This window comes from Dipodomys spectabilis, unplaced genomic scaffold (genome assembly GCF_019054845.1).
Source record: "Dipodomys spectabilis isolate Male_0828 unplaced genomic scaffold, ASM1905484v1 ptg000242l, whole genome shotgun sequence".
Classification (NCBI taxonomy): Eukaryota; Metazoa; Chordata; class Mammalia; order Rodentia; family Heteromyidae; genus Dipodomys; species Dipodomys spectabilis.
In genome coordinates, this window is record NW_024870919.1 from 5,057,850 (window position 1) to 5,066,561 (window position 8,712).

The following is an 8,712-nucleotide window of genomic DNA, read 5'->3' on the forward strand; positions in this document are numbered from 1 at the left end:
GGAATTACATAAAGATACCTTCCCTGGACCAGGTAGAATAATTTTGTCTCAGTAAAACAAACCAAACAACAAGAAAGGAATACACAGTTGGAGGTTTAGCCTTGTTAAATTAGAATTTAGATTTAAAATATATTTTTTGGTTTTGTTTGTAATTTCATATTCTGTAGGATACTACAAAATTCTTTTTAAGTAGAGGGATTAATTGAAAATTTCACAAATGATTCAGGCATATTATTTGCCTAGATATTCTTTCAAGAGACTTATAATTAGAACATAATTAATAGATAATTCGCACAGTTCATGTATACCATATTAATGTGAATAATCTAGACAGAGTTGCCAAGAAATGGATGACATCAATTTATACATTTAGAAAAACCAGTTTTTTAAGAGTTTGGTTTAATATGGTATGAAGAGAGTAATTGTGTGACATCTTCTTTCTTCTACCTATATATAACACAGGACGCCATTTCTTTATTTACGTGTCTCTGTATACATGGAGAAAAATGCTGGGTTTGGGGTTTATTTTCAATTTTGTTTTTGTTTTATTGGTTCATCCTAGAGCTTGAACTCTTCGCCTGGACAGTGTCTCTGAACCTGTTTATGCTCAAGGCTCAAGCCTTACCATTTCAACCTCAGTGCCACTTGAATCTGGCTTTTGTGGAGAAGTTTTTTGGAGATAAGATTCTAAGAAACCTTCTTTCCTGGGTGGGCTTTGGATCATAATTTTCCTATCTTAGCATAATGAATATCTATGATAATTAAAAAGTATAAATATAAATAATATTTGCAAGTGTTCTGATCTCAAGAATACCAGTGGAGGAAAAATGATGCAGCTCAGTTTATTGTGTTCTTTTCAGAACAAGGAGAGTGTCACATTAGCAGACGTGTAGTATTTTTTCAAAATAGAGATAAGGTATACATGATGTGAATTAAGGAATTTTAAGGTGTCCCTTACAAGTTGGAAACTGTTGGGCTAGGATGACTTTATGGCATAAATCTTGGGATTGATGGTCATAGAAATAATAGCTTACTCTTATAAAAAATTGCTTACTCTTGAAGAATTAATTATTACACATGCTTCATAGTTTTATCCTCTACCAGAATGTGGCTATTTTTCTGTTTACTTCTCAATCTGTAACACCACATTGGAAAATGCATCTATTGCAGAATTACATAACATGCAAACAGGTACTGTTTTGAATCTCTTAGGAATGTTGAGAATTTAAAAATGAGTAGTTGTTAGTCATAAGAATTTTGAATTCTGTCCTCTTAACAACTTACTTACTTTTAAAAGTTATGGGTTTCAATAGCATTAAACTGTTTTCTCTTTTAAAATGAGAAAGTATTAAATTTATTCTTTTTTGAAAAATTTGGCAAGTATATTGTGAAAATATTGAATAGTTGGATAACATTCAAGTTGATGACCCTCTGATAAAGAAGGGGTAATTAATTCCAATGAGATGCCACATAGTATTGATTTTTAAAATGTTACTACATAAAGAATATTATTTACTGTGCCAATACAGTGAAATTATATTTTATGTAGCTTATTTTTTCAATTTTATTATCAAAATGATGTACAGTGGGGTTACAGTAATTGTAAAGTATTAAATCATAACTTTTCAAACTTGGTAACCCATCCTCAATTTTCTCAGTTTTCCTTCACCCCTTCACTCCTCACAAGTTGTAATGTACATTTCCAACATATTGTCTTGTGAGTATTGCTATTGCATTGGTTTGCCTTTGGTCCTTTGTCTCACCATTATGCTTTTCCTTTTCCCTTCGCTAATTAAGGTAAATGTATACACAATACAAAATGACATACAGCAGGGATAAACCATAGGGGAAAATCCCAAAGAAAACAGAAATCACATAGTTCATCCAAAACAACAACCACAAATGAAAAAAAAAATCTGGTTCCATATCTTGGAATTCATTTTGCTTAGCATCAGCTAATATGCTTATATATACGCATAACAAAGCCACTGGAAAATAATAGCTGCATGGATACTATATCATGAAAACAACATGTTAAATTTTTGATGGTGAAGGTGGAATTAGGATTGGTGAATTTGTGGTTCTGATAAAGGATTTTCAAGAGTTTTAAAGTTATGACAGGTAAAATTTAATTGTTCAAAATTTTTAACAACTTAGTCTATTAAGAAAATTTTAAATTTCCTGGAAGAATAGGCTTTCATGCAAAGAAATCCAAGGAGACTTAGTAGAGAAGGAGCAATGTGGATGAAGATGGCTCTTTTTCACACTAAACACACAGACCTCAGAAACCTTGCTGTAAATCCTGTAAGTTCCCTTGAGAGTTGTCCTTACTCAGGAACTATATTCTCACTGTTTGAAACAAGGTTGTATTGGAATTTAAATTAAAAGTTCTTAAAAAAATAAAGCATCAAAATTTGTGAATTTACCTTTAATTATCAAACATTAATTCTCTGAAAAAGATAATTTGAGTGAAAATATTTAGGGAGAAAGTGACCTCGAAAATGAAAGAAGGTGTTGGGGTTACACCTTTCTGTTTGCAACACTTTCCACAATGTCTTTGGACATGAAGCAGTGAAACATAAAAAAAAAAAATCTGATTGGATACTTCAAAATAATGATTTCACATTTCTATGTGGCTCACAAAAATAATACTCTTAATAATATGAGATAGTGAAGACTTCCTTTATTACATATGCCAAAAAGTTCAGAAAAGAATTGAGCAAATGGGAAAGTTAATTTAAAAAGTTTTCTTAGAAGCCTTAGCTAAGTGTATTGTCTTCAGCAGTGAAGGGAGACCAAAACTTTTTGATATAAATTGTGTTAGAATTTTTACTCCCTAAAGTGATTTTACAGAGCCCATTTGTCTCACTACAATGCAGAACTGATTGAATGAAGATATGAAAATAAATTCCACATCCAAATGAGGCAACTTAAAAGTTTTAAAAGAGAAATAATGAAGATGTAGCAGTGGTGGAGCCTGTAAGGTTCTTCAGCTTCACTAGACTTGAAGCCAAGAAGCTGTGATTAATTGGAACTCCGGCAAGAGCTAAGAGAAGGACATAGAAGTAGGACATAGAAGCATTGTCCTTTTGTAACAGACAGTTTCTCCCAAGTATGGGTGATTTAACTCTATTCTCCTCCATACATCTTGGTGAACAAATGCAAGACCAAGAGAAAAATAATCTATTGAAATAATTTTGCATAGAATAACTTCACTGTTCCTGATATGGTATCTAAGGAGAATCTTAAGAGAGAAGATAAAAGTGCAGTATTTTTTGGTTTCCTCTAAGCATCTTGTTAGCAAAATATATCTTTGAGGTTAGACAACTCTGATTGAACCAACAAGTGATGTAGTACTTTTATTGTGGGCACTTTAGACACAAGAAGTCTTTCAAGGTAAAAGAAAAAAAATACAGCAAATATTTGTGATCACAGCGTCTTGGACTGTTTGCTGGAGTCAAAGTTTGACATTAGATTTCTCCTCATTAACATAGATATTGTTTCATGGCAACAAATGCAAGAGGGAAGTTTAATGGACTCACTTGGCCAATTAAACAGCATGAAAGAAGAAAATGACAAATAATATTTAATGAAATCATTTTGACAAATTACTTTGCCAGAAGAAAAAGGAAAAATATAATTCAAAATCAATTGACTTAAAACTATGAAGAAAGAGTAGTGCAGAGAGATTAGAGAAAATATAGAGGATTGTTTTCTCTCCAGTGGAGTAATGGGTTCTTGATCTTGTTTCTTCCATTCTACCTCACAAGCTACCAAGTGTGTCTCAGGACTGGATTATTCAGTTCAGACAGAAAACTCATAGAAGAAAGATACTGTTTAGAGCCTATGTAGGTGATTTATAACCTTAGACAATCAATTTAATTCTGTTCAAAATTCTCCCCTACCCCAAACTGCCCTCTTTGAACAGCTTTGTTTCTTTTCCCAAGACTGCCCTTCATTAACTGATTAAAATTTTGAGAGGTCATATTCATACTCTCTAGAGATTGCTGTTTGGTTGTGATTTTTGTGTGTTTTTGTTTCTTGTTGTGTTTTTAACTGAATTTTAAAAGGTTGTGCAATTGTGTTACAATTAAATATATCCATCTAATTGTCCAATGCTCCTAGATCAGAGTCATTCCTTCCATCATTCTCAACCAACCCTTTCTCCAAGATTTATTTCCAATTTACCACTTCCTTCATGATATGTGTACATTGAGTATTCTAGCTGTACTTACCCCTTGTTCATTTTTCATTCATTCTATGTCTTTACTATAATTCCTCTCTGGTTTCAACTTCCTGATAGTCATTCTGTTAAGCTATCTATTAATACTTTGAAAGGTTTATATACATTCCATGGAGTTTCAATCCTGCATATTCTTGAACTGATGTCAGCTTATATTTCCATAATTCATTCATCTGCAACAACAGTTTGCAAGACTGGAGACGTGAAGCACCTAAACATGATTTATTCTCACCCATTTGGAAGATTAATCTTTAGTCAAAAAGAAAGTTAAAAATGGATTAGAATGTATTCCTAACTATGAATTTTTATAAATGGCTTTGTACAATGGTGTGATTCTTTTGTTTTACATGGAATAATATTTTCTACTACCTATAAGTTTTGGAAAAAGAAAAAAATTAAAATTTATTCCTAGAGAGGAATATGATAGAAATTGAAGACAGATATTATGTGTGTCATATCTCTGATGAGTACCCATATTCAAGACTTAAAGTAATATTTCTTATTATGTTAGACAGAGGGAAAACATAAAATAACATATGATAAGGCAAATATTTCTGATTTTTTAAAATGTACCTTATTAAATGATGAAATTTATTAGGTAACGTTTGGGTTGAAATTTAGGAGGCTGATCTATTTAACACACTTCTGAAAGGCCCTTACTGAAAAACACAAATTGTGGGTGGTACTATTTCTACACTTTAATGAACGGTTGAACATGTTTGGCATTAGTGCTGTGTAAATAATTCAACTCTATTGTAACTTGCTCCCTATACTTGAAAAACTTGTAATGTCACTAAGTATCATCAATTTCTCAAATGTTATTTTGGGGAATACGATTTCAAAAAGTTTATTTGAAAAGGAATACACTTTCAGGAGATTAAATTTAGGTTATCATTGGTTTGAGAGTGACATTTTTATACCACAAAACCATGTTGTACTGAAGTCCCATTGTTTGAAGCACTCCTTAGTGCTTCAAATGTTTTTCTGAATTACATTTGAGCTATAGGTCCAGATTTCGGGGCTTTGGTAGACCAATTATGGATCTATCCTTCCAGGAACTATTTTTTGGCCCACTTATGTTGGAATAAAATCTTTCGTTAATCATAGGTGAGGGGTATTAAAAATAATCTTATGACACTTTGTGAACTTGTTCACTCATATGGGATGGTCATCTGTAAGTTGAATGTTTAAATTCCAGTACTTTCTCTCAAATTTTGCGATCTCATCATTCATTTTAAGTAGCCTTGCATTTCAAAATTACTTTCTGCTAATTCCTGCATCTCAAGGAATTGGGGCCCTGAAATATAGGAAAAGCGAAATTGAGATGGGTCTTCAATTACTTTGTGTTGATATGTTGCTTGGGCCATGGTGAGAAGTCTTGCCCCTGTTATCTGATGATGCAGGTAGGAATGCTTCACAAATATGGAGAAAACCAGTTTGGGACAAGTGAGTTAAACAATAAACAGAGCAGCAGAGTAAAATCCATTATAGATTAGAGGAAAAAATTGTTTTTTACCATGTGGATTCAGAAGACCAAGAACAGTTAGAATGTATCACAAGTTTATACTAAAAACATTGCACTGATACTTTTTATAGTCTAATATATATATTAAACCTAATTATTTATATTCAAATTCTATTTATTGGAATAAATAAATATCAATTTATTTGTCAAATTGTCAACTAATTCTAGTAAGTTTCATTGTGTGAAATATAAAATCAGTACATATAAATATAAAATATATAACTATATATAATATAATTAAAAGGCACACGTTTTGCATTGTTCTGTTGTAGTTACTGTATTAAAGGCAACTCTGTTTTAAAGTATTATTCCATTATCTCTACCTCAGTGTTTGATAGAGTTAGACCTAAAGCTTTACCATTTGTAGATTTACAGCATGGAGGCAAGAGGAAACACTGTGATTAAAACATTATCAATTCAATGTCTAATAATGAGGAGAAACATATGCACTTCTCCTGCAACTATGAAAATATTTGGTGATAAAAAGGCAGTAGTGTAAGTTCCTGCCTGGTTGGATGGTAGACAGGCCAGGACATTAAGTTATCATGCATACGAACAATTTTTTCACCTTCTTGGCTTTAGCTACTTTTGAAATGGAGGTATAATAAAGGTATTATATTTTGATAAAATACCTTCTAGTCTGAACAGTTCTATTTGAACTGTTCATCTCTCTATGATCCCTTGTAACCAAGATTAGCTTTGTTCTAGTAAGACAATCTATGCTTTCAGGGTAAGATATTCTGGTTGGTCTGTTCCCCCATGGAAGAAGGGTAAAGGCTCAGGTAGACATTTGTTCCAGTAACACCTCATTTGGGAAAATGTCAGCTGAAGAAGTTTAGAAGTAGCTCTTAAGGAACGCTTACTTTGAATCCATTAGGTCCACAAAGCTAATTCAGTTGGATAAATAAGTACTTGAAAACGCCATCACCTTTGGACCTATCTATAAATAATTGAGAGTATGATCAAATTCCAAATAAAAAGAATTAAGATAGTCATTGACAAAAAAATTTGCAAATGTGAGCAATCGACTGATCAATATAATTTTTCCACTATTCACAGAATTTTAGGGAAATAAGATCGATAGCATTGTTAGGAACAATAAGGTTTCCTTGTTACAAGTAGGCACCCATAGATATAAGCCTGTATAATGATTGCATCATTAACTACTTAAATTTAGAGGATACTACATGCTTCAGCAGCATGTATACTCAAATTACAATACAGAGATTAACATGGCACTTGCACAAGGATAATATGAAAATGTGAGAAGTATTCCATATTATTCATCCTTCAGATGCAAGAAATGAAAAACAGTTATTAAAAAGTTGATTACAAAATTACAAGTGTAACAATACACGTAATTCATAGAATTAAATTTAGTTTGACATCAGTGTATTAAATCTTCACCTCACAAAGGCGTTTACATAGCATAAACTTTACAAATCTTTTCAAATTAGACAACATTGTCATTTTATCACAAAGAAAAATAATATTAAGTCCTAGAAAAAAAAGGAAGCAAACTGTTTCTATATGGAATGCAATTGGAAAAGACACATTAGTGAACCTATATGTTATAAAATAATGTAGAATTCAAAGAATATCTCGGAGAAAATAAAATAAATTATGAACATTTTGCAAACATAGAATATAGTATATTTTAAAATATACTTTTTCAGACAAGCACCAGAAATATTTTAGTTTCTGTACTACTCATTTCAACAGGTAAATTAAAATTATTTCTGATTAAAAAATCACAAACTCTGAAGAAAATATTATACATGTATACAAAAACTATTGAATACATTTTGACATCCAAGGCAGGCAATTCATTTGGAAGAATTCCGCAGAATCCATGAATTTTTATAGGAAAATATTAGTGCTGCCGGGCACTGGTGGCTCATGCCTATAATCCTAGCTACACAGGAGGCTGAGATCTGAGGATCATGGTTAAAAGCCAGCCTGGGAAGGAAAGTCTGTGGTACTCTTATCTCAAATAAACCAGTAGAAAACTGGAAGTGGAGCTGTGTCTCAAGTGGTAGAGCGCTAACCTTGAGCTGAAGATCACAAGGGATATCTGGGATAGCTCCCAGGCCCTGAGTTCAAGCTCCATGACCGACCAAAAAAATATATTGCTCTTATTTCATTGTGAAAATATTTTGTAGGGACACAAAAGATGGACTTGCATTTTTGAAATTTAAGAAACTTAACCCGACCATTAGGACTTCATTGAACAATTTGTACAGCCTTCCATAACTTCATAGAGGTAGTGATACATACTTATCCTTTTGGCAATATCAAATACGGTTTCTTCTATGTTGTTCTTCAGGCCTGGTTTTATATAATGGTTCAACAGAAGGTGATCCAGCGTACCTTTGCTATCTCAATTCTCAGCAGCAAGATGTAAGGGTGTCACGAGTTCTTTAGTTTGGGGAAGTGGTGCTGTGGCTCAACCAGTAGAGTACTCGCCTTGAGCTGAAGAGCACAGGGACAGCACCCAAGCCCAGAGCTCAAGCCCCACAACCGACAAAAAAACCCCACAACACAAACAAAAAACAAACAAACAAAAATATTTGGGCTGGGAAGGTGGCTCAGTGGTAGAGCACTTCCCTTGCATGCATGAGGCCCTAGGTTTTATTCCTCAGCACCACATAAGCAGAAAAAAAAGCCAGAAATGGTGCTGTGGCTCAAGTGGTAGAGCACTAGCCTTGAGCTGAAGAGCTGAGGGACAGCGTCCAGGCCCAGAGTTCAGGCCCCACGACCAGACCAAAAAAAATTTTAAAAAAAGAGTCCTTTAGTTTGGGCATTGGTATCTGTATCATGATGAAGTAAGAAAGAAGCCACTCTGGTATTATTCCACGTATATGCACTGTGCAGCGGTGTCCAGTCATCTACAGGTATTGCATGTGCCGATTGAGACACCAACTCACTGACAATGTCCAAGTGT

At 33.2% G+C, this 8,712-nt stretch overlaps 1 pseudogene; it reads left to right on the forward strand.

Annotated features, from left to right (window-relative positions):
* The first annotated feature begins 6,955 nt into the window (after window positions 1-6,955).
* On the forward strand, window positions 6,956-7,052 carry LOC122124745 (annotated as a pseudogene).
* The last annotated feature ends 1,660 nt before the right edge of the window (window positions 7,053-8,712 follow it).